This window comes from Mus pahari, chromosome 8 (genome assembly GCF_900095145.1).
Source record: "Mus pahari chromosome 8, PAHARI_EIJ_v1.1, whole genome shotgun sequence".
Lineage (NCBI taxonomy): Eukaryota > Metazoa > Chordata > Mammalia > Rodentia > Muridae > Mus > Mus pahari.
Window position 1 is genome coordinate 2,506,922 of NC_034597.1, and position 27,509 is coordinate 2,534,430.

Consider the following 27,509-nt stretch of genomic DNA (forward strand, 5'->3'; position numbering starts at 1 on the left):
AAAATGCTTCCCGTATCTCAATAGAAATAGTGTGCATTATGTTTTTTTTTTTTTTTTTTTTTTTTTTTTTTAGCTTTCAAGGGATCAGCCTCCCACCAATGGATTTGGATGCAAACATATTTTGAGATAACTTACAGATGGGAATCTCATCTCATATAGAGCATACACTCTACTCTTTGCCGTCGGTGAATTTACCAGTGCAATCAGTCATGGCTAACTAGTCATAGCTGATACGAAGTTCACTGGAAAGATTGTCTATAGTTAGCAATGAGGACTGAACTTTGAAACTCTCTTGCTGAGTTTGTGTGTTTTTAAACTGTATTGTAGAGAATTTCGAGCACATACAGAAACAGATAAATAAAATGAATCTTTATGTGCCCATTACTCTGCAAAACTAACCAGTTGTGTAATTCACAGTCAGCCTCGCTTTAGCTATTCTTACCTTCTCTTCAGTGTAGAGTATTTGGGATAAGCTTGTAGACATTGCATAATTTCATCTTAAATTTTTCTGTTCTGTCTCTCTCCCAAGAAAAGACTTAAAGTTAAACCTCTAGAAAAACCTAAAAAAGGTAAATTAACAATATGACACTACAAAACACCCTTTAAAAAGTAAAAATTAGCAATGATAAAAATCAATAATATTAACTAGAAGTATAAAAACTTCTACTTGAATTGTAAGTTTAAACTGAATTTCTAATAATTTTGTTCTTCTTGTCTTGTTTTGTTTTCGAGACAAGGTCTCTCAACAAGATGTCCACAAATTTACAACCTTGGCCTTCTGATCCTCTTGACACTACATCCCAGTGTTGAGACTCCAAACCAGTATAAAGACATTAGTTCATACAGTGCTGGGAATCAAACCAGGGCTTCTTAAATACTATGTAGCTACTCAACCAACAGAGTTACACTCCTAGTCCCTGCCTGCATTCATTTAATTAAAAAGAAATGTCTCTATACAAATTCATACAAATGTGTTTTAATTTAAACCACTGCCCCTTTGCTCTCTCCAATAGAATAAAGTACAAACACAGATTTTCAAATATTGTAAAATTTTTCAGTTACTGATTTATACAAAGTCACATGATTTCCAAAGATAACCCAATCACAAGCCAGCTGGCTCCCCTATGAAGCCACATCCTTGATGTGTAGAATAAATACAAGATGATACCTGCTAAAGAATGCCCATGCCAAATCCTCAGTTGAGAGTTTTTGGCTTCATCTTATTAAGCCTTCCTAACAAGGCCTAGAAAGGTTTTTTGACTTAACCAGAGTCACCCAGCTAATATGAGAGAGAGACAGAGACGGGGGGGGGGGGGCACGGAGACTAGCCAGGCTGGCAAAACCAGTGATCCATGCTCCCGTCCCAGCCTGCCCTAGCATGTGAGAATACAAGTTTGAGGCTGCCCTGCTCACAGGGGAGGCACAAGCAGGGAGATCAGAGCTCCAGGAGCCACTTAAGGGAGATCCAGCAATTGGCTCTGGATGGTTCCTGCAATTCTACCATTCCTCATTTTTATGTTTAATTATTGCTGAGAGTCAGAAATACTAACTGGGAAAATATTTTTCTATGTAGCGGATCCACTAATAAAAGCAACACTTGAAAGAATGCGATGTTAGGTTCCACTTGAAAGCACCTGGCTGGCTCACTGCTGATGTCACCTACTCTTAAGATCCGCTGAAGAAAACACAGATCTTATTTGTAGCAATTAATAGATAGAGTTATGAGTACTTCCACAGGCTGAAAGTAATCTATCTTGAGCTTCCCTCTCAATTACCCAATGCTCGTGGCTTCCTGTGGTGCTTGGCAATCTAAGGCTTGCCAACACAGAGGAAGGAGCCTATCTTTGACTCTGAACACTTCATCATCACATTTTACAGTACAAATCAGTAAGTGCTGGAGGCCAAATCGCTCACAACTCAAAGATGATGAAGTCTTTAATGCCAAGCTGCTTGCACAGCAGTCTTTGCTCCTAATTCAGCCTCTTCATTTTCTGCTATCTCAAAGACATAAGCAGGTAACAAAGTTCAAGTTCATTATCCAGAAAATCCACTTTGCCAGCCAAAGCAAATAGATTTTGGATGAACATCCTAAATACCAGTTTTAAAATGCCAAGTATTAAAGGATCCTTTTTTTCAAGTGTTTGCAAGACTGTCTGAGAAGCCAACATTCTGTGAATCTTGTGCAAAATATTCTAATGATGATGAAGCTAGAACAGTAAGCTTGCCCAGACGAGCTGAGACACTTGAATGATAAAGTTGAGTGCTACCCCAGTTGTGTTCAGACCTATGCTCTGGTAACTATAACAAGCCAACATCAGCTACCAGTAATAAGACAATTAAAAGACTCAAATGAATAGTGAAAAGTAGAAAAGTTCATCATTTGTGTCCTAGCATGCAAGTAAGGTATAACTAAGTGTAACTAAGCAGGCAGGTCAAGGTATGGCCTGCAGTCACCACAATTCCCACTCTAGTCTTTCTGCAATGTCAGACTTACTAGGAGGGTCACCTAACAAGCTCTAAGGCATTCTTCAGGAGACAAGCTCCTCTACAGGCTGCCCCAGAGTCTCAGCCTTGCCTTCTGCCAGCAAGAGATTCCTGGGAAAGTTCTAATTTCTTGGGGCTCACTGTTCTGGGCGTGGGAGGTGGCAGTGGACAAGAAGCTCAGGATCATGTCTTCCTCCCTGCCAGGCAGCCTAGTTACATAAGCAGAAGGTTTCTTTGCCTGACATATGAACCTTTCTAAGGTGATCAGACAACTAGAGTAGTTGAACAACTGCAGAATTCCTGTGGTGACACTGAGATGTGTTTACGATGCATGGTCCATCCCATGTATTTACTATAAGGATCCAGATATTGCAGCACTGCTATATGCCTGGCTTATGTTTGTTGAACTTGTTTTAACCTTGTAAAAAGTTATCTTTCCATTGCTGTGAAGAGATACCATGGCCAAGGAGATATTTACAAAGGAAACCATTTAATTGGGGAAGGCTTACAGTTTCAGAAGTTCATTCTATTATCATCATCGCAGGAAGCATGAGACTATCAGACATGGTGCTAGTGTAAGACCCCGGCCATAGGTCAGTGGTACTTACATTGAGATGCCTCCCCCCCGCCCTCCTAGTGAGACACCAAGGTGCAGATCCATGCAAAAGCAAGAGGTTTATTTTTCCAGGATGTGGGGGTTGACCTTCAATTAGTCCCTCAAGATGAGTGACTAGAAGGCAACCCTGAATGGCTATCATAAGTAGTTTTTATACTTTTTAGGGGCACAGGTTACATCAGCAAGGTTACAGTTCAAACTTCTTGGCTAAGCATATTGACCTTTAAATCTATTGGCTAGCAAGCAAGGGCAGATCACGACACACATTTGAACTCTAAGTGGAATTTTCCAGGGTCAGGTGACTATCAGTCAGTACATTCTCCATTTTTTCGGAGAATGGTTTACTCAAGAATGTTCCTGTGGGTGGAGACTGGAACTTGTCCTAACCTTGACTCCAGGTGGGAGGGGGAAGCTGTAAAGGAGTGTAAGACTGGCAAAGGCCTTTAGGGTCCTTCACTAGAGAAAGAGTTGAGACTTCTACATCTTGATCTGAAGGGAGCAAGGAAGAGTGTCTCTCTTCTACTCTGGGTGAAACCTTAGCATAGACCTCAAAGTCCACCCCCACAGTGACACACTTCCTCCAACAAGGAAACCCCACCTAATAGTGTTACTCTTTGTGGGCCAAGCATTGAAATACAAGAATCTATAGGGGCCAAAACTACTTAAACCATTTCAAAAGTTATACTTAATCATTGATTGACTAATTAATTGATTGATCAGTTGACTGATTGGTACACAGGCCACAGTTTGTGTGTTAAAGTCAGTGCATAATATGCTAGACATGGTTTTCTACTTATACCAAGCAAGTTGACTAAACTTGGGTCATTAGACATAGCAGCAAGCATCTTAACCAACTGAGCTGCATTGCCAGCCCTGGTAGTCCTCTAGAAGCAGTCAGAATAAAGATAGTCAGGTTAGAGAGGTGTACCGAGGAAGGTTCTCACACTGAAAGTCCTGGATGGCATCACGGGACATTTTAATTCTGCAGACAGACATAGTATCTCATTCTTCAGCTACCTGTGTTTGTTTGCCTCCTACTTGCAAAAACTAGGATTTTACAGGCATGCAGGAATTTAAAGCTGAACTCCAAAGAAAAGATAATACAAATCAGTCCTTTCTCACATCTAACCTAGGTGAATTCACCTAGGGTCAAGAACCCTGCCAGACCTGGAAATTTCCTTCTCCGGAAAAGGAATATAATTTTTTATAGCTAGATTTAGGTTTGTGGAGCAGTTTTTTATATAGCATAAAACAACCACAGCATAGCATGTTGGGGGTGGGGGAGTTTGGTAAATGGGTGGCAGAATCTAAATAGTAGTGGCCTTAATTGACTTTACATTCTAATTTTTTAAAATTCATTTCTTTGGAATACAGGAAAGGTGAAGGGGCAGGTAACAAGATGATTCAAAGCTCATTTTCTGGGTTCTTAGTCTATTTAATGAAAGAACTTCAAAGCGGACTGAGGCAGATGCTTCAGGGCAATTCTATTAGCATTTTCCAGAAAAACAATAGGGTAGGCAAGCTTTAATGTAGCTGTGGGGAGGAGAAAGGGGGATCAGAGGAAGACAAACACCTTGCCTTTTAGATCTAGGGTCCAAGAAAACAGGCATGTTTTGCATGGAGGTCTATAGGCAGCTATAGAAGAAAGGGTTGGGGTAGAATTTCAGGGAAAGAATGCTTAGGTTCTGAGCCAGTATCTCCCCCCACCCCCCAAAAAAAGGAAGAAAGAGAGAGGAAAAAAAGAAAGACGGAAGCAAAGGTAAGAAAGAAAAATGTAAGATAAAAAGAAAGGTTCTAACTCAGAGAAGGGGGTGAGGCTGAGGCTGCAGTTCTGCATGGTACATGGGAGAGGCTCAGAAAGCAGGACTGCAGAAGTGCAGCAGAGGTTCCTTCCTTTATTCTTTTTCTTTTTTTCTTAGTTATTTTCTTCATTTACATATCAAATGCTATCCCCTTTCCTAGTTTTCTCTCTGAAAATCCCTTATACCCTCCCTGCTCCCCGTGCTCCCCAACCCACCCACTCCCACTTCTTGGTCCTGGTGTTCCCCTGTACTGGGGCATATAAAGTTTGCAAGACCAAGGGGCTTCTCTTCCCCCTTGATGGCCGACTAGGCCATCTTCTGCTACATATGCAGCTAGAGACACGAGCTCTGGGGGTGCTGGTTAGTTCATATTGTTGTTCCACCTATAGGGTTGCAGACCCCTTCAGGTCCTAGGGTAGTTTCTCTAGCTCCTTCATTGAGGACCCTGGGCTCCATCCAATAGATGACTGTGAGCATCCACTTCTGTATTTGTCAGGCACTGGCATAGCCTCCCAGGAGACAGCTATATCAGGATCCTGTCAGCAAAATATTGTTGGCATATGCAATAGCATCTGGGTTTGGTGGCTGTTTATGGGCTGGATCCCCAGGTGGGGCAGTCCGAGGTTTCTAGAAAAGGTAAATACATTTTCTCATTAAAGGGATAATTATTCCTTCCATTTTCAAGTGACTTAGATTGGGAGGAGGGGAATGATGTCTCCTGGACAGGTGACTGACAGACCTAGCTGGACTAACTTTTAAGGGAGGTAACAATAACATGTCCCTTTGAAGCAGAAAGAAATGGTACCTTTCCACCCAGGGCCATAGGTTAAAAGTAAGGTTTCATCTTTTAATCAGGAGGAAGTCGTTGTCTCTTAATGCAGCAGAGCAAACCCTGGCATCTTCCTTTTTCTGTATGTATATTGAAGTCAAAGGAGAATTAAATATGCTGCTCACCTTTCTACTGTTATGAGGGGACTATGAGTCAGGGCCAAGACTGACCATGAAGGGCAGTTCACAGTCAAGTTAGTCATCAACGACTTTTAAGTCTGTTAATGTCTATGGTACTTTCCCCCAGAAGTAAGGCTGTAAACTCATTTAGTAGGTAGAGTGGAAAGGAGGTATAAAATGGTTTAATTTCTCCACCATCATTGAATCTCACCCCTTGGACAGGCAATCCAGAAGACCCAGACAGAGAGAGTGAGACAGCAGCAGAACCATCTGAGTACATCAGAGTATGTACTCAGAACCGAGTATATAAGAGGAAATTAAAATTAAGACAGCAAATGAGTCAGATGAGTTGAAATGTGGGGTGCACACCTTTAATCTCAGCACTCTGACGACAGAGGTAAGCAGCTTTCTCCAAGGTCAAGGCTGTCCTGGTCTACAGAGCAAGTTCCAGGACAGTCAGGGCTACCCAGAGAGACCCATCTCAAAAAGGAAAAATTAACTGTTGTAAATAAAGTTATAGCCGAAAGTAGAGTACCCAACCCCTCGACACTTGTGGCATTGGTCCAGACACCACCAAAAACATAGCGGCTTCTCTTCAAGCATAGAAATCGAGACCCTTACTCCCATATATCTACAACATGCTTTATCTCCTGTTTTCATCTCTAGGGAAAGATTTACAACTAGTCAGATGAGCCCGCAGTGGAGAGTAGAGATACTGGTGAGTGGGTTCCCATAACCCAGCAGGGCAGCTTGTTCATTTTAAATCCTATTCTCTAGAAGAGGATTAGAGAATAGTTAGAGCCCACATTGACAGAACTGGGGAATAACTAGATCTTGGTGCTTTTCCACTCTGTGGCCACATTGGAAAAGAAATTTTGGCTTTCTGCTTTCCTCTATGAATTTTACTCCTTAATTGGCTAACTTAGGACAACTAACAAAGAATGGCTTGTTAGGGCAGCAAAAGGTAGAAGCTCTGCCCCTAACTCTAGAAACACTGCAACTGTATATATGATCATTATTATGTTGACTGTTAAGGCTAAATAATACTTAACTCTTTCAGAAGGAAAAATCAAGATTTAAAAAAAAAAAAAGTCCCAAGTTTTTATCCAGAACATGGACCTGTAGATATGTGGCTGAGATAATCTGAATGACTGCACTAAAACTTCGCTCCACCTTTGCTGGTCTACTTCAGTTTTGATGCATTTCCTCCAGTTTTTATGTTCCACTGAGAGAGGATTTACATGCTGGGCCAAGCATCTACTAGGATGGAATTTATAAGAGTGAGCATGAGCAGTAGGGAGGGAATTAGAGAAATGTTTCCTGACAGTTTATAATAAATAATAAATGGTACAGAAATAATACTTTAACTTTAAGCAAATACTATTAATTTTTACCCCTTCCAAAACCAAGGGCAGTGATCTAGCTTAAAAGGACATATACACTTGACCTCACTTGACCTCATCAGAACTGCCTAGAAAAACAAAGCTCAACTCAAAGCTCACCAAGATAGACAGGAAATTCCATTCAAAAATGCAGAAACTCACACAGCTCATTTGAAAATTGACAAACAAAACAAACAAACAAACAAACCCCAAACCAAGCAAACAAAAACCCTGGCTTCTAATACCATCCAGTTTCTTGGAGGTTATGCTAAATCCTTTTACCACTGTCTTTAGTTTGAAGAACACATTTAATCAGACTAAGATCAAACTGGAGTTTTCAAAAGTCTAGGCTACATCCCCTTGGCTGGTACTGTGTATAGCACTGACCCCACATACATTAACTAGAATAACCTGCACCCAATCCACTAATCACCCACACCTGCTTTTCCATACAGCTGCTCACTAAGACACTCACTAGAACATCTGCCTGCTCTAGATAAAGATGCTGCACAGATCTAAATTAGCATAACAGACTTTTAAACTATTATTGCAAAAGAAATATTCAGTATGCTAATTTCTGAGGCTCTATGCCTAATTTTCATTAGGCATACCCTAATTTCTTTCCCCAGTGTTGGCATGAAGGCCTGAACCTATTTTCATAGCCAGAAGGATGGCTATAGGCACAGATGGCTTGAGATCATAAGGAATACCTTGCATTTCAAGTTTCCCAGGTAGGAAACAGGAGACTCTACACCAAGTTATCTGCTGGGGGTTTCCATTACTCTGAGCAATACACTAGCTGGAACTCAGTGTCCCTCACACATTCAACAAAGGTAGGAATTAACCCTTCAAGAAGATCCTCTAACACTGTCACCTTTAACCAAAATGTGTAATAACTGCAAACTCTAAAACACTAAATCAAATCATCAGGAAAAAGCAATATTCTACCAAGACTTAGGTAACAGCACCTGGTGAGACAAGAACTTGTTTACCTGGGCATTAAGGATAGGGCCTGCTGTGGATCATGAGTTAGTCACAGAGAGCTCATGAGAATGACTGACTGATTGAATGAGTGAGTGAGTGAGTGAGTGAAGAACTCTCTTTGGGCTGAGTGTTCATATAGGGTTCATGAACTCCTTACCATCTTAGACTACAATATACTCAGTGATGAAGAATCCCAATAGTGACTACTGCAGTCTCCATCCAAGAGAAAAACAAAGACAGCAGTCAGGGAAGCAGAGTGGAGCTCCTCTGATTCAGCAGGACCTCCCACGGGGCCGACTTCCTTCTCACTTCCTTAACAAATCTTGCTCTCCTTTCCAGTGAGTTTCTTTTCTTGTTTTGGCCTGAGATAAGGAAATCAGAAAACCCTGAAGTTGGCATTGATAGCCATCACATTTCTGCGACCCCAACTCCTCCTGCACTCAGTTAATCACACCAAGAAAAGCTCCATCATACTCTAGGGAGGCACACCACTATGGAGCCTTCCTCATGGCACTCTTCAGCCACAGACTCCAGGGAGGCACACCACTGCGGAGCCTTCCTCATGGCANTTCAGCCACAGACTCCAGGGAGGCACACCACTGCGGAGCCTTCCTCATGGCACTCTTCAGCCACAGACCTGGCTCTAGAGAGTCTTACTTGTGTATATTTACAAAGACAAATCTAGGTGTTCGGTTAATATTTCACAGACACCCCATTTTGGCAAGTAACAGAATAGAACTGGCAGAAAATAAAACCTACTAACTACCATACCAACACGGTCTGCCAGAAATTAGATTTTATTATTTTTATAGTTAACATTTATTCTGAACTCCTTAATGATTTTGGACATAATTGTCCCTGTATTAAAACATTTAAGACTTCAAATTTACTTTCCCAAAGTCAAAACTGTAGATACTCCAGAACAGGTATCTATCAAACCTTTTACTGCTTCTCAGTGTGTGTGTGTGTGGGGGGGGGGGGGTCCTTACTGAGCATAGCGGGTCTTACATGAACAAACTATTTTCATGGACAGCCGCAAATGTCCAGGCAGCAACTTTATTCCCTACCAAGTGTCAATTAGGACTGTTAGAAATGAGTTCAGGTTTGCAAGGAAAGAGATCACCACTGAAATTAAAGTGTCTCTGAAAGGCAAAACTTGACTCTTAGTGACAGGGTTTTTTCTCCTTTGGCTGGGCTTGACCCACAGTCTTTCCTGACTGGTTAATTTTTAAAAGAAGAAAATAATGGAGGAAAAGGTCAGCTACTTTAACTTGAGAATATAGTAGGGGGGGCTTAGGATAAACATAGGTTCCACAGGGTAGAGGGATTCAAAATTTGCATAAAACTCTTCCAAGGTAGGGGGATAAAAGATTTTAGTGCCTTGTCATAAACACAAGTTATATAAGATTTGATAGGAAAGACTCATATCTAATGTTTCTTTCAGTATCAAGAAAAATATGAGATCTAAGTTTGAAGTCTCATTTTCTCTCATGTGACATTATTACTGCAGAAACTGTGGCTCCCTTTTGGGTTCTTAGTCTCACTAATAAAAAAAAAAAAAAATGAAAATGGGCTCAAAAGGCCACACCAGGACAATTTTATTAGTTTGAAAGAACAGCAGGGTAGGCAAGCTGTGAATCTGCACTGCTGCTGGGAGGAGAGAGAGAGGGAGAGGAGGCAGGCAGAAAGCTGTGCTTGTTGAGTTATAGCCTCAGAAGGCAGGGTGTTCAGTACTGGAGGACTAGACAGCCGCATGGAGGAATTTAGGCAAGGAAGCTTCAGAGAGAGGGTAGGGAAACCCAGCTCTCAGGAAAGCAAACTCAGGCTTTTGACCAGTATCGGAAGGAAGAAAGAAAGAGAAGAAAAAATTACACTTTTTTGAACTCAGAACAGTGGGTGGCAGTGGAAGTCCTTTAAGGAAAAAGCCAGGTGGGCATTCGCCCCATGGGAGGGGCTTCTAAGAAGCTTAAGTTCAGTGTTACATGGTGTACAAAAACTTTTTCTTTGCATGCCTTCAGGGGAGTCAGATGGGGGAAGGGGAAGTTAGCTCCTGGTCAGATAATTGGCAGCCCAGTCTGGATTAACTCTTTAAAGAGGAGCTATGTCTCCAGTCAAGTTCTAGAGGTTGATCACAATCTACACTGCTGTGGTGAGCAGCTTTCTCTTAATGGGACTCAGCAAAGCCCTGGCATTTCCACCATTTCCCATGGTATTTCAAATCCTAAGGAAGGGTAAAGCCAAAGCTTTCTTTCCTAGTCTGTGATCCAAAGGTGGTGTGATCCAAAGCTGACTATGAGGGAGGGGGCCATCATCAGTGGCCTCAAAAGCTGGTAATTTCTACAACAGGAAAAAAGAAAAAGAATTACTGGGGGAAGAACAGGGGACCAGAGAGAAGGGAAGGATGGAAGAGTGTATAGTGAGGGAGAATAAAAGACAATAAGGGACAGGGATACATATGAATGTCACTAGAAAGCCTCTTACTCTTCATACTAATTCAGAAAATGTTTTAAAAGCACATCTAGTAATTCAGGCATTAGGAACAGCTATCATTTATTGAGTGCTTATTTTGTTTAGAGCTCTACATGTAACTTTTAAAATAGTCAAAACCCAAGCCTGTTGCTTGCAGTATAGAAGGCAATCCAGGGTTGAACAGTGTAAGTCGATTAAGTCAAAAGATGTCCTTGTTTGTTTAGACAGGGTTTAGGAGAGTCACGAGATCTGCTGAGAGCTGGATAACAATGTACTATGGACACAGCACTGCCCATTGGCTGAAGTATTAGTTCAGAAGTTGAGGCTACCAGTTGTGTTTGTGCAGAATTCACCAGACAATGTAACAGGTTAAGAGACTCATTGACAAAATCAGACTTGGAAATTAACCATATATATCCTGACTAAGACTAGACAGTAAAGCAGAGTCTGTTTACATTTTTAAGAAATGGAAGTAGAAATCTTTCATGTTCCAGCCACACTACCACCAAATCTTCCTCCATTCCAGAGCTTCACAGAAAGAAGAGCTCTAATGGAAATGCTGACACAACCAGTCTAATGGTGCTTCATATGAAAAACTGCAATTCTTTTTTCTAATTGTTCACTAGATGAAAGAAAAGCCGAACAGAACAAAAACATAATAACTAGCTAGAAACAGTCTCTCAGAATTCTTGGATTATAGACAATGCACATGAAATGCTATTATCTTCCGCCATAGCCAGAAGATGTCAGACAATCAATTCATATAACATGCCAGCTTAATAAAATCTGCATACAAAATTTATGAATGCAGTAATATTCTTTTTATCGCAAGTTATTAATGGTCAATTTAATGAACAGCTACAGCTGGAGTACTTTGGTTCTGTATGATATTTTAATCATCTTTAGGCATGGATTTAAACATGTTTCGTTTTATAACCATCAGCTATTTGAGATAAGAAAGCTTTAACATAAGTGCTGAAATATTTTTTGGGTAAGTTACCAATTTTGTCCTAATGCTATTATTGATTTTCTTAGAATTTATTACAATAGAAATAGGACCAAATGTTCCATTCTAATCATATTTGCTTTAATGTCTATACTAGGAAGCAAAAAGGGTTGCTAAAAGTTACATTGCATGTTCAGTTAGTTTAAAATCTTTTTCTAGTCCCTTGCTAACAAAAGACATTCTAGCCTTCCTTGTTTATATGAAACAATTTTACTCTAAACTATTACACTCCAAAAAGTATCCTGCTGGAATGTTGACATGGTAGACATACATATTCCTGGAATTAACGTGCCATATTCCCTCAAGTATCTTACTTATTTCCATTGACTAGTTGACATATTGCTTAAAAAAAAAAAAAAAAAAAAAACAAAGACAGTCTTATGCTCAGCTCTATGGATCCACTAGATTCTTTCCTAAAATTAAATTTTAACACATGATGCAAATGTGGGGGAGACAACAATACTTAAGAAAGTTGAAAACCACACTGCTTTGACTGCAATAAAGACACAAAGCATGTGCAATATTAATGACTTTCAAGGACAAATAACTAAGTGCTTCTCACACTTGAGCACAGGAAGGTTGGTACACAAGTTAAACTGATTATGAGGAGTCATCACAAAATGTGGATATCTGGAAAATGTAGTGTAATCCATATTGGAAGTATGTCCTCAGGTGTAAGCCCTGACTAGATAGGCTGGTAAGTGTAAAGTAGTAACAATTGTGTTAGTTTTCCATCATTAAAGTAAAGACTAGAGAAAAGGCCTTTTTTGAAGGGCAAAGGTCTATTTTGGATAATGTTTTCAAAGGCTTTTGATCTTAGACTTGTTATTGTGGGCTTTGAGTGAGCCTTGATCCTGGCAAGCGGGGAGTGGGAGCAGGAAACCTCTTATAACCTCTTGACCGAAAATTGAAAGGGAAGAAGATGGGACTGGAATCCCAATATCTATCCCCTTGATGAGGGTTAAATGAAAATGGTTCTCATAAGCTCATAGAGGGTGGTAATATTAGGAGATGTGGTCTTGTTGGAGTGGGTATAGCCTTGTTGGGGAAAGTGTGTCACTGTGGGTGTGCTTTAAGTTTCAGAAGGTCAAGGCAGGTCTAGTGGTTCACTCTTCCTGCTGCCTCCCAATCCAGATGGAGAACACTCAACTACGCCCATGTCTACCTGCATATTGAAATGCTTCCCACTATATTGATAACTGACTATGCCTCTAAACTGTAAGCCAGCCCCAATGAAATAGCTTCCTTCATAAGAGTTACCATAATCATGGTGTCTCATCACAGCAATAAAACTCAAACTAAGATACCCCTTAGGGCTGTATCCCTGGTGAGCAGGGGAACTCTCGAAGTTCTACCATTGCCCAGCAATGTCAAGTAAACACATGGGCTTTTAGGGAACATTCCATTGCTATGGCAGTCACTAAAGAGTGAAGGCAATTTCAGTTTGTCTAAAGCATTACACAAGGTGAAAAGTCTGACAAGCCCCGTGCACAGGAATTTAATGTATCGAAATGGTAATTTGTGTTCAATTAATTTCCCAATCCTTCCATTTCTTGTAGAGATACAAATATACTTCCTTTAATCTAAGTTTGCTCTAGAGAAATATATTCTATTCCTGAGCTATCATTATCTACACACATGAATAAAACCACTGTAAAACAGAGCTTGAAGATATGTGCTGTGGAGAAACACTGAGCAAGAATTTAGAGAAAGAAGTTGTTTCTTGTAGACTTGGTGACAAGAGGCACCTTCATGGAATAAGCTTGAGCATATTAACAGAGGACTGGAAGAAGCCAGCCATGGAGGGTAGAGAAAACAACATGCAATTATTTAAGGATCATAAACATAGACAAAAGTGTCCACAACATGTTTTGTATTTAAAATAGAAATATTTGTATTTGGCCTTAAAATATAGTCAGCTGTACAAACACACATACACACAAACACACACACATATGCACACACACATGCATACATACAGATATACAGTGTGTGTGCATGTGCGTGTGTGTGTGTATATATTTGTGTGTGTGTATATGTGTGTGTGTATGTAAACTATTACCAGTATTTCCTAAATTTCTCTAATAAGTACGATATGTACAAATGCAGCTAGATATTAACTCATTAAATTTCATCTTAAACTTCCTGAATCTATTTGACAGTTCTCATCTTACTGAGTGAGCCAATATATGCTTATGCTGTGGGGTTAAAGCAATGAACTTGTGAAGGGAACTTGTCAAATCAAATTATCAACAAGCAATGGTCCTGCTGTTGAGTATCTGAGCTGCAGTGTCAATTTTAAAGGACTGTACTTACACTTGCATTTGCATTTTAATTAGGTCACACCTTCAACATCATCACATTAATTTCAGTTTAATGCTCTATTTTATTGCCATTACCAAAATGACATTTGAAAATATGGGCATAAAGAAAAATACCTATACTTTTGACACCTCATATATATTGAACACTTAATTCAATATTTAGAACAATATTGAATACAGAGTAGAATATTTGAGATAATATTGAGGATAGAGATATTAACTGATTCTAAAATTCTAACTATTTAGAGTAACAGAATTTTTTTAATGTACTAAGAGTATTTATTAGATTTTTACCTAGAAGCATAATGAATTATTGGACCAAACATGAGAATCAGGTTATTGAAAATCAACAGTACAATTATTTAAAAAGTCATTATGACCCAGTTGGATCTGTCTGCCATCCTAGTCGGTCTGCTTGGGACACAGCTTGCAAAGTTAAGTTATGTGCTGTCCCCTAAGTTCTACTATCTACCTCTGCGCTGAATTTTTGTTCCTGAGAATCCTTCCAAGAGCCTCCTACTACACTGTAGAAGCCTGCAGAGACCCCAAGAACTACTATCTTAGAATCATGCATCCCCAGTACCTTGCAAGTGGGTCTGCCTGAGGCACAGCCAGAAGAGTTGGGTACCCTGAGCTCTGTTGTCTAGTCCACAGATCCCCCCCACCTTCCCAAGTAGTCTTGTTGCCATCTGAATCATCTAGCCAACACCAATGCCTAAAGGACAGCATAAGATCACAATCAACAAGACCTAGAGCATTATGGTATCACCAGAGTACAGCTATCCTGCTACAACAAACCCTAGATATCCTAATGAAACTGAAGCACAAGAGGACCTTAAATCTAAGCTGCAAGGGAAAAAAGCCAAGTCAAACATAAAGGTAGACCTATCAAAATTATACTTGATTTTTCATCTAAAAAGCTAGAAGGGCCTGGCAGAGGTCTTACAAACCCTAAGAAACCACAGATGTCAGCCAGATTACTATACCCTATAAAACTATCAATCACTGTAGATGGAAAAACCAATACATTCCATGATGAAACCTTTCCACGAACTCAGCCCTACAGATGATACTAGAAGGAAAATACCAAACAATGAGGCTAACTAAACTCAAGAAATACGTTCATACTCAGGAGAGCAAAGGCCACAGAAGCAGCAGAACTTCTGGGACAGGATCCTACAGGGCTACATCTGCAACCAGAAGGTGAAGCTGATCCCCAGTCCTCTGTGCGCCTTCCCTGCCAGAGGAGAGCTTGTCGCCAGAGTGCACTGACACCAGGACACAGGGGAGATCACCATTTTCTCTCCAGTGTCTCTCTAAGGCCAGTCCACTCAGGAGAGCACGGGCTGCAGAAGCAGCAGAGCTTCGTGGACAGGGTCCTACGAGCCTACCAAGAAGGTGGGGCTGTTCTGTAGCACTCTGTGCACTGGACTTGCCAGGAGAGAGCTGGGCTCCCAGGAGTGTTGACACAGGCTTACAGACCTACAGGAGGAACAAGCTCCAGACAGACAGCAAGAACATCTAATACTAGAGATTACCAGATGGCAAAAGGCAAACTCAAGAATCTTACCAAAAGAAACCAAGACTACTTGGCATCATCAGAACTCAGTACTCCCACCACATTGAGTCCTGGATACCCCAACACACTAGAAAAGCAAGATTCGGACTTAAAATCATATCTCATGATGCTGGTAGAGGATTTCAAGAAGGACATTAATAACTCCCTTAAAGAAATGCAGGAGAACACAACTAAACAGATAGAAGGCCTTAAAGAGGAGATACAAAAATCCCTTAAGGAATTACAAGACAACACAGGTACGCAGGGAGAAACCCTTAAAGAAGAAACACAAAAATCCCTTAAAGAATTACAGGAAAACACAGCCAAACAGGTGAGAGAATTGAACAAAACCATCCAGGATCTAAAAATGGAAGGAGAAAAAATAAAGAAATCACAAGGGGAAACAACTCTGCAAATAGAAATCCTAGGAAAAAAATAATTAGGAGCCATATATGCCAGCATCACCAACAGAATACAAGGGATGGAAGAGAGAATCTCAGGTGCAGAAGATTCCATAGAAACTATGGACACAACAATCAAAGAAAATTCAAATTGCAAAAAGATTCTAGCTCAAAACATCCAGGAAATTCAGGACAAAATGAGAGGACCAAATCTAAGGATGATAGGTATAGAAGAGAGTGAAGATTTTCAACTTAAGAGCCAGTAAATATCTTCAACAAAATTATAGAAGAAAACTTCTCTAACCTAAAGAAAGAGATGCCCATGAATATACAAGAAGCCTACAGAACTCCAAATAGACTGGACCAGAAAAGAAATCCCTCCTGACATATAATCAAAACACCAAATGCACTACACAAAAAAATAATATTAAAAGCAGTAAGGGAAAAAGGTCAAGTAACATATAAAGGCAAACCTATTAGAATTACACCAGATATCTCACCAGAGACTATGAAAGCCAGAAGATCCTGGACAGATGTCAAACAGACCCTAAGAGAACACAAATGCCAGCCCAAGCTACTATACCCAGCAAAACTCTCAATTATCATAGATGGAGAAACAAAAGTATTCCATGACAAAAACAAAACTTATATAATATCTTTCCATGGATCCAGCCCTTCAAAGAAAAATAAAGAGAAAACTCCAACTCAAGGAGGGAAATTACGTTCTAGAAAAAGCAAAAAGTAATATTTCAACAAACCTAAAAGAAGATAGCCACATGAACAGAATCCCAACTCTAACAACAAAAACAACAGGAAGCAACAATTACTTTTCCTTAATATCTCTTAATATCAATGGATTCAATTCCCCAATAAAAAGACATAGNNTAACAGACTGGCTACATAAACAGAACCCAACATTTTGCTGCATAAAGGAAACCCACCTCAGGGACAAAGACAGACACTACCTCAGAATAAGTCTGGAAAACAATTTTCCAAGCAAATGGTCCNAAGAAACAACCTAGAGTAGCCATTCTAATAACAAATAAAATCGATTTTCAACCTAAAGTTATCAAAACATCAAAGGTAGATAAATTCTACTAAGATTAACTCTCAATTCTTAACATCAATGCTCCAAATGCAAGGGCATCCAAATTCATTAAAGAAACTTTAGTAAAGCACATTGCACACACTGCATCTCACACAATAATAATGGAAGACTTCAACACCCCACTCTCATCAATGGACAGATCCTGGAAAAAGAAACTAAACAGAGACACAGTGAAACTAACAGAAGTGATAAAACAAATAGATTTAACAGATATCTATATAGCATTTTATCCTAAAACAAAAGGATACACCTTCTTCTTAGCACCTCATGGTACCTTCTCCAAAATTGACCATATAATCGGTCACAAAAAAAGGCCTGAACAGATACAAAAATATTGAAATAATACCATGCATCCAATCAGATCACCTGGACTAAGCCTGATCTTCAATAACAACACGAACAATAGAAAGCCCACATACACATGGAAGCTGAACAACACTCTACTCAATGATAACTTGGTCAAAGAAAAAATAAAGAAATTAAAGACTTTTTAGAGTTTAATGAAAATGAAGCCACAGCATACCCAAACATATTCGACACAATGAAAGCAGTCCTAAGAGGAAAACTCATAGCTCTGAGTGCCAGCAAAACGAAACTGGAGAAAGAATACACTACCAGCTTGACAGCACACCTAAAAGGAAGAAAATTCACCTAAAAAGAATAGACGGCAGGAAATAATCAAACTCAGGGTTGAAATCAATCAAGTGGAAACAAAAAGAACTACACAAAGAATTGACCAAGCCAGGAGCTGGTTCTTTGAGAAAATCAACAAGATAGATAAACCTTACCCAGACTAACTAGAGGGAACAGGGACAGTATTCTAATTAACAAAATCAGAAATGAAAAAAGAGACATAACAACAGAATCTGAAGAAATCCAAAAAAACCATCAGATCCTATATTCAACAAAACTGGAAAACCTGGATAAAATGGACAATTTTCTAGACAGATACCAGGTATCAAAGTTAAATCAGGTTCTGATTAACAATCTACACAGTCCTATATCCCCTAAAGATATAGAAACAGTCATTTATAGTCTCCCAACCAAAAAAAGCCCAGGACCAGATGGGTTTAATGCAGAGTTCTATCAGACCTTCAAAGAGGACCTAATTCCAATACTCCTCAAACTATTCCACAAAATAGAAAGAAAAGGTACTTTACCCAATTCCTTCTGTGCAGTCACAATTACTCTGATACATAAACCACACAAAGACCCAACAANGAAAGAGAAATTCAGACCAATTTCCCTTATGAATATCGATGCAAAAATACTCAAAAAATTCCTGCAAAGCAAATCCAAGAACACATCAAAACAATCATCCATCCTGATCAAGTAGGCTTCATTCCAGGGATGTAAGGATAATTCAACATATGGAAATCCATCAACATAATCCACTATATAAACAAACTCAAGGGAAAAAAAAAAACAAACCATGATCACCTTATTCGATGCTGACAAAGCATTTGACAAAATCCAACACCCACTCATGATAAAAATCTTGGAAAGATCAAGAATTCAAGGCTCATACCTAAACATAATAAAAGCAATATACAACCATGCAGTAATCAACAACAAACTAAATGGAGAGAAACTTGAAGCAATCCCACTAAAATCAGGGACTAGGCAAAGCTTCTCACTCTCTCTCTACCTATTCAATATAGTACTTGAAGTCCTAGCCAGAGCAATTAGACAACAAAAGGAGATCAAAAGGATAAAAATTGGAAAGGAAGACATCAAAATATCACTATTTGCAGATGATATGATAGGATACATAAGTGACCCAAAAAATCCCAGCAGAGAACTCCTAAACCTGATAAACAACCTCAGTGAATGAGCTGGATATGATATTAACTAAAATAAATCAGCTGCCTTTCTCTACACAAAGGATAAACAGAATAAGAAAGAAATTAGGGAAACAACATCCTTCACAATAGTCACAAATAATATAAAATACTTTGGTGTGACTCTAACTCAGTAAGTGGAAGATCTGTATGATAATAACTTCAAATCTCTGAAGAAAGAAATTCAAGAAGATCTCAGAAGATGGAAAGATCTCCTATGCTCATGGATTGGCAGAATTAACACAGTAAAACTGACTATCTTACCAAAACGCAATCTATAGCTTCAATGCAATCTCCATCAAAATTCCAACTCAATTCTTCACCAACTTAGAAAGGGCAATTTGCAAATTCATCTGGAANAATAAAAAACCTAGGATAGCAAAAACTATTCTCAACAATAGAAGAACCTCTGGTGGAATCACCATCTCTGACCTTAAGCTGTACTACAGAGCAATTGTGATAAAAACTGCATGGTACTGGTACAGCGACAGACAAGTAGTTCAATGGAATAGAATTGAAGACCCAGAAATGAACCCACACACCTATGGTCACTTGATCTTTGACAAAGAAGCTAAATCCATCCAGTGGAAAGAAGACAACATTTTCAACAAATTGTGATCGGTCAACTTGGATGCAGTAGAATGCAGATTGATCTATTCTTATCTTCTTGTACAAAGCTCAAATATAAGTGGATCAAGGACCTCCACATAAAACCAGATAGACTGAAACTAATAGAGGAGAAAGTGCGGAAAAGTCTAGAAGATATGGGCACAGGGGTAAAATTCCTGAACTGACCAGCAATGGCTTGTGCCACAAGATCGAGAATTGACAAATGGGACCTCATAAAACTGCAAAACTCCTGTGAGGCAAAAGACACTGTCAATAAGCCAAGACGGCGCCCAACCAACTGGGAATAGATCTTTACCAATCCTAAATCTGAAAGAGGGCTAATATCCAATATATACAAAGAACTCAAGAAGTTAGAATCTAGAAAACCAAATAACCCTATTGAAAAATGGGGTACAGAGCTAAACAAAGAATTCTCAACTGAGGAATACCAAATGGCTGAGAAGCACCTAAAAAAATGTTCAACATTCTCTGTCATCGGGGAAATGCAAATCAAAACAACCCTGAGATTTCACCTGACATCAGTCAGAATGGGTAAGATCAAAAAGTCAGAAGACAGTAGATGCTGGTGAGGATGTGGAGAAAGAGGAACACTCCTCTGTTGTTGATGGGATTAAAAGCTGGTATAACCACTCTGGAAATCAGTTTGGCAGGTGCTCAATAAATAGGACATAGTACTACCGGAAAATCCAGCAATATCACTCCTGGCCATATACCCAGAAGATGTTCCAACTGGTAATAAGGATACATGCTCCACAAAGTTCATAGCAGCCTTATTTATAATTGCAAGAAGATGTCCGTCAACAGAGGAATGGATACAGAAAATGTGGTACATGTGGTACATTTACAAAATGGAGTAATATACAGCTATTAAAATCAATGAATTTATGAAATTCTTAGACAAATTGATGGATCTGGAGGATATCATCCTAAGTGAGGTAACCCAATCACAAAAGAACACACATGATATGTACTCACTGATAAGTGGATATTAGCCCAGAATATCAGAATACCCAAGATACAATTTACAAAACACATGAAACTCATGAAGAAGGAAGAACAAAGTTGGATACTTTGATCCTTCTTAGAAAGTGGAACAAGATACCCCTGGAAGGAGTTACAGAGACAAAGCGTGGAGCAGAGACTGAAGGAATGACCATCCAGAGACTGCCCCACCTGGGGATCCATCCCTTAAACAACCACCAAACCCAGACACGATTGCAGATGCCAACAAGATTTTGCTGACAGAAGCCTGATAAAGCTGTCCCCTGAGAAGCCCTGCCAGTGTCTGACTAATATAGAAGTGGATGCTCACTGCCATCCATTGGATGGAGCACAGGGTCCCCAATGAAGGAGCTAGAGAAAGGACCCAAGGAGCTGCAGGGGTTTGCAGCTCCCTAGGAGGAACAACAATATGAACTAACCAGTACCTCCAGAACTCCCTGAGACTAAACCAAAATCAACAAAAACACATGGTGGGACTTGTGGCTCTAGCTGTATACACGTAGAGGATGGTCTAGTTGGTCATCAATGGGAAGAACGGCCATTAGTCCTGTCAAGGTTCTATGCCAGGTGAATGCCAGGGCCAGGAAGCAGGAGCAGGTGGGTTGGGAGCAGGGGGAGGAAGGGAAGGGATAGGGGATTTTCAGAGGAGAAGCTAGGAAAAGAGATAACATTTGAAATGTAAATAAAGAAAATATCTAATAAAAATTTTTTTTAAAAAATTTAAGAAAATTTTAACACAAAAAATACGTTCACAAGAAATAAATACATTCACAATATTAAAACCAATGACCAAACACACACATACACACACACTTACTCACTCACCATCATCATCAAAATAAAAGTAAATAAGAATCATTGGTCATTAATATCTCTGAACGTCAGTGGACTCAGTTCTCCAGTAAAATGGCACAGAGATACAGACTAACAGAAGAGATGTGTAGACATAATCCACCGTTCTGCTGTACAAGAAACACATCTTAGAAACAAAGGTATTAATTATCTCAGTATAAAGGGCTGGAAAAAGATTTTCCATGCAAATAGACCCAAGAAACAAGCTGGAATGGCAATTCCAGCTTAATACTTAATAGAATAGACTTTCAACTGAAAACTATCAAAACACACAAGGAAAAATACTTCATACTCATCAAAGGAAATATCCATCCACCAGGAAAACATCTTAATTCTGAACATCTATGCCCCAAATGCAAGGGCATCCACATTCGTAAAAGAAATATTACTAAAGCTTAAATCACACACTGAACCTTACACATTAATAGTGAAAGACTTCAACACCCATTTCTCACCAATGGACAGGTCTTCAAGTTAGAAACTAAACAGAGAAATAATAAAACTAACACAGGTACTGATTCAAATGGACCTAACAGATATGTGTGGAATATTTCATCCAAACACAAAAGAATATTCTTTCTTCTCAGCACCTGATAGAACCTTCTCCAAAACTGACCATATAATCAGTCACAAGCAAGCCTCAACAGATAGATGAAGATTGAAATAGCCCCATGCATCTTATCAGACCACCACGGATTAAAGCTGGACTTCAATAACAATAGAAACAACAGAAAGCCTACTTATTCATGGAAACTGAACTTTCTACTCAATGATCACCAGGTCAGAGCTGAAGTAAGGAGAGAAATAAAATACTGTTGAGAATTCAATGAAAATGAGAGCACTACATACTCAAACTTATGAGACACATTGGAAGGTGTGCTGTGAGGAAAATTTATAGCACTAATTTTGCTCATAAAGCAATTAGAAAGTCCTCATACTAAAGAATTAAAAGCACATCTGAAGGCTTTAGGAAAAATAGAAGCAACCAAACCCAGGAGTAGATGGCAGGAAGTAATCAAACTCAGGTCTCAAATCAACCAATATGAAACAAAGAGAATTATACAAAGAATCAGTGAAACCAAGAACTGGTTCTTGGAGAAAGTCAACAAGATAGTCAAACCCTTAAATAAACTAACTAAAAGTTAGAGACAGTACCCAAATTAACAAAATCAAAAATGAAGAGGGACACACAACAACAGACACAGAGGAAATTCAAAGAATAATCAGGTCCCACTTCAAAAGCCTGTACTCCACGAAATAGGAAAATCTAAATGAAATGGATGACTTTCTATACAGATAGCACATACCAAAGCGAAATCAAGATCAGGTCAACTATGTGAATTGTCCTGTAACCAATTAAGGAAATAGAGGCAGTCACTAAAAGTTTCAAAACAAACAAAAACGAAAACAAAAAAGTCCTCTGCCAGATGCATTTCACTCATACATTCAAAAAAAGAGCTAATGCGAATACTCCTCCAACTATTCCATAAAGTAGAAATAGAGGGAATATTGCCAAACTCATTTTATGAGGTCACAGTCACCCTGATACCTAAACCACACAAGGACTAAACAAAGAAAGATAATTTCAGACCAATTTCCCTTATGAAGATTGAGCAAAAACAGTCAATAAAATACTTGCAAACTGAATTCAAGAACACCTCAAAGACATCATCCAAAATGATCAATTAGGTTTCATTCCAGGGATACAGGGGTGGTTCAATATATGAAAATCCATCAATGTAATCTACCATATAAACAAACTGAAAGATAAAAACCACATGATCATCTCACTAGATGCTGAAAAAACATTTAACATAATCCAACACACTTTCCTAAAGAAAGTCTTGGCAAGAGCAGGGATAGAAGGCGCATAATTAAACACGATAAAGGCAACATACAGTAGGCCAATAACCAGCATCAAATCAAATGGAGAGAAATTTAAAGCATTTCCACTAAAATCAGGGACAACACAAGGTTGTCCACTATACTACCACCCCACCATCAATATACTTAAAGTTCTCACTAGAGCAAGAAGACAATTAATGATCAAGGGGACACAAATTGGAAAGGAGGAAGTCGAAGAACTGCTATTTGTAGATGACATAGTGTACATAAGTGACCAAAAAAATCCTACCAGAGAATTCCTACAGCTGATAAATATCCTCAGCCAAGTGACTGGATATAAATTTAACTCAAATCAATCAGTAGCCTTCCTCTACACAAGCAATAAACAGGCTGAGAAAGAAATTAGGGAGACAGTACCCTCTGTAATAGCCAGAAATAATACAAAGTACCTTGGTGTAACTCTAACCAAGCAAATAAAAGACCTGTAGGACAAGAACTTCAAGTCTTTGAAGAAAGAAACTGAGGAAGATATGAGAAGATGGAAAGATTGGTAGGATTAACATAGTAAAATTGCCATCTTACTAAAAGCAATCTACAAGTTCAGTGAAAAAATTGCAACACAATTCTTCACAGATCTTGATAGAACAATTCTCAACTTCATATGGAAAAACAAAAACCCAGAATAACCAAAATGATCCTGAACAATAAAAACCTCTGGAAGTATCATGCCTGAGTTCAAGCTGTACTTCTGAGCAATAGTATTAAAAACCGCATGGTAATGATATAGAAACAAACAGATGGATCAACGGAATTGAATTGAAGACCCAGAAATAAACCCACACATCTATGGACACTTGATTTTTGACAAAAAGCTAAAACCATACAATGTAAGAGAGGGGCGCCTTTAATTAATGGTTTATAATGTCAGCTGCAGCATCTCTGTTTAGTTTTTGTCTTGATGATCAATTACCTACACGTTCTTTAGCAAAAGTGAGGTATTGAGCTTTCCCACTCAGTGCTCAGGAGTCAATATATGATTTAAGCAGTAGTCATGCTTCTTTTAAGAATGTGGGTGCCCCACGTGTGTGTGTGCACACATGTACTAGTAACACAGGTCTGCTATTCCAGCTTCTTGGGAAATTGAGGCAAATTGACCACAAATCTAAGGCCTGACTGAGCTAGAGCATGAGTTCAAGGCCAGGCCAGGCAACATAGTGAGATTATATCTTTAAAAAAAAAAAAATATATATATATATATATATATATATATATATATATATATATATATATATATATATATATATACATATATATAAAGAATGTGGGAACCCCTGTGTATCAAGTATAGATACCAAGAATTGGCATGTTCTCTGAATGTCTACATGCAGAAAAATGCACATAGATCCATATATATCTCCCTGCACAAAACTCAAGTCCAAATGGATCAAAGACCTCAATGTAAAACCAGATACACCAAATATAATAGAACAGAAAGTGGGAAATAGCCTTGAACTAGTCAGTACAGGAGACAAATTCCTGAACAGAACACCAATGGCTCAGGCACTAATGTCAAGAATTAATAAATGAAACCTCAAAACTGAAAAACTTCTATAAGTCCAAGAACACTGTTATTTTGAGGAAATGACAGCCTACAGATTGGGAAAAGAGCTTCACTAACCCTACATCTAAAGAGGGAAATAACCAAAATATATAAAGAACCAGCAACCTAAATAACCCAATGTAAAAATGGGGTACAGACATTAACAGAGAATTCTCAACAGAGGAAACTGGAACGGCCAATAAGTACCTAAAGAAACTGTTCAACATTCTTAGTAATTAGTGAAATGCAAATCAGAATGACCCTGAGATTCCACCTTACACCCAACAGAATGACTAAGATCAAAAACTCAAAGGACAGCATATGCTGGTGAGGCTGTGGAACAAGGGAAACATTCCCTAACTGCTGGCAGGCATGCAAAGTTTTACAACCACTCTGGCAACCAATTTGGCAGTTCCTCAAAGATTGGGAATTTCTACCTCAAGACCCAACTCTACTGCTCCTGGGCATATATCCAAAAGATGTTCCATCATCCCACAAGGACACTTGCTCAACTATGTTCACAGCAGCTTTATTCATAATAGTCAGAAACTAGGAACAACCTAGATGTCCCTCAACTGAAGAACTGATAAAGAAATTGTGGTTTATTTACACAATAGACTACTACTCAGCCATTAAAAACAAAGACATCATGAATTTTGCAGGTAAATGGGTAAAACTAGAAAATATCAACCTGAGTGAGGTAACTCAGACTCAAAGGGACATACATAGTATGTACTCACTTATAAGTGGACTTTAGCCATAAAATATAGGTTTATGTATTTTAAATATGTTATAATCAACAGACCCAAAGAAACCAAATAACAAGGAGGACTCTAGGGAGGATGGTTAGTCTTTCTCAGAAGAAGAAACAAAATAGATATTGGAGTTTGATGGAAGGAGGGAACTGGGTGGAAGAGGGGAAGAGAAGGGGAGTGAGGAGCAGAGGTTGGAGGAAGATCATATGTAGGGAGAGAGAAGGAAAATCAGTGGTGGTGGCTGTGCAATTTCTAGGATGTGCCAAAGCCCTGGGATGGGGAGAGGCCCCAGAGGATATATAGGGGCAACTCTAGTTGAGACTCCTAGCAGTAGGGGATATGAACCCCAAAGTGGCAATTTCCTATAGCCAGGCAGGACTCTCAGTAAAGGGATACGGACAACACCCACTCAGAAAAACCTTTGACCCAAAATGTGTCCTACCTACAGGATGTGCAGGAACAAAGATAGAGCAGGGACTGAGGGAAAGGCTAACCAGTGACTGCCCCATACCATGGGCAAGAACTCCCTGACACTATTAATGATACTCTGCTTTTCTTACAGGCAGGGACCTGGCATAACCGTCCTCTGAGAGGGTCCAGACAGCAGCCAACGGAAAGAGATGTAGAGACTCACATCCAAATATTAGATGGAGGTTGGGGATTCTTATTTTGGAGTTGGGAGAAGGATTGAGCAGCCTGAAGAGTATAGGTACTCCAACAGAGTTAAGTAACTTGGATCCTTGGGGCCGCCCGGAGGCTGAATTATCAACCAAAAATCGAGGACATGCTGGACCTAGGCCCCCTACACATACATAGCAAATGAGCAGCTTGGTCTTTATGCACATCCCCCAACAGCTGGAGTGAAGGCTGTTCCTAAGCATGTTGCCTGCGTGTCTGTGGATTCCATACCCCTAAATGGAGGGTTCATTTTGTCTGACCTCAATGGAAGAGAATGTGGGTGGGTTGGGGAGTCATGGGTGGAGGGGGTAATTAGTTGTGTGGGGGGGGGGGTGAGACCCAGAGTGGAACTTCCCCTTCTCAAAGGAAGAGGAAGGTGGAATGGCTGGAGGGTTTATATGAGGGAATACTGGGAGGTGTGTGTGTGGGGGGGTGTTGATACTAGGATGTAAAGTGAATAAATCTATAGTAAAAAATCTGTAAATTTTGATTGGGTTTCCATTGAATCTGTAGATTTCTTTGGGTAGGATGGACATTTTTACTATATTAATTTAACCAATTCGTGAGCTCATGAGGAAACTTTTCCATCTTCTGACATCTTTCATTTCCTCTTTCAATGGCTTCAAGTTTTTATTATCCAAGTTTTTCACATGCTTGATTAGAGTTACCCTAAGATACTTTATATTATTTGAGACTATTGTGAAAAGTGTTATTTCCCTGATTTCTTTCTTAGCCCATTTCTCATTTGTATATAAGAGAGCTAAAGATTTTCATTAGTTAATTTTGTATCCAACTACTTTGATGAAACTGTTTATCAGTTATAAGAGTTTCCTGGTGGATTTTTCAGGGTTACCTATGTTGTGGGGAGTATTAAAAAAGAAGGCATACTATCATATCTACAAATAAAGAGACTTTAACTTCATCCATAAGGTTAAGAGAATGTTATTATTTGCTTTTGGATGTAATGACTGTAAATATCTGTCAGGTTGGTTTGGCTTATAACATCCGTTGGCTGCAGAATCTCTCTGTTTAGTTTTTGTCTTGATTACCAGTTACCTAGATGTTCCTTAGCAAACGTGAAATACTGAACTTTTCCACTGTTGTAAGCAGTAGTCATGCTGCTTTTAAGAACTTGGGTGTCCTTGTGTGTTAGGTATAGATACTGACAATTGCTATGTCCTCCTAATGCTAATGTGTGTTTCTTGGATACAGCAGATGGACGGA

The 27,509-nt window shown here is 39.2% G+C and overlaps 1 protein-coding gene and 1 pseudogene across 4 annotated transcripts in view; both read right to left on the reverse strand.

Annotated features, from left to right (window-relative positions):
- LOC110325666 overlaps nucleotides 1–8,780 on the reverse strand; it is a 12,655-nt pseudogene extending 3,875 nt beyond the window's left edge.
- The window catches only part of Fhit (fragile histidine triad diadenosine triphosphatase), a 1,532,796-nt gene that overhangs the window by 781,787 nt on the left and 723,500 nt on the right, over nucleotides 1–27,509 (reverse strand). The gene's annotated exons all lie outside the window — the stretch shown is intronic.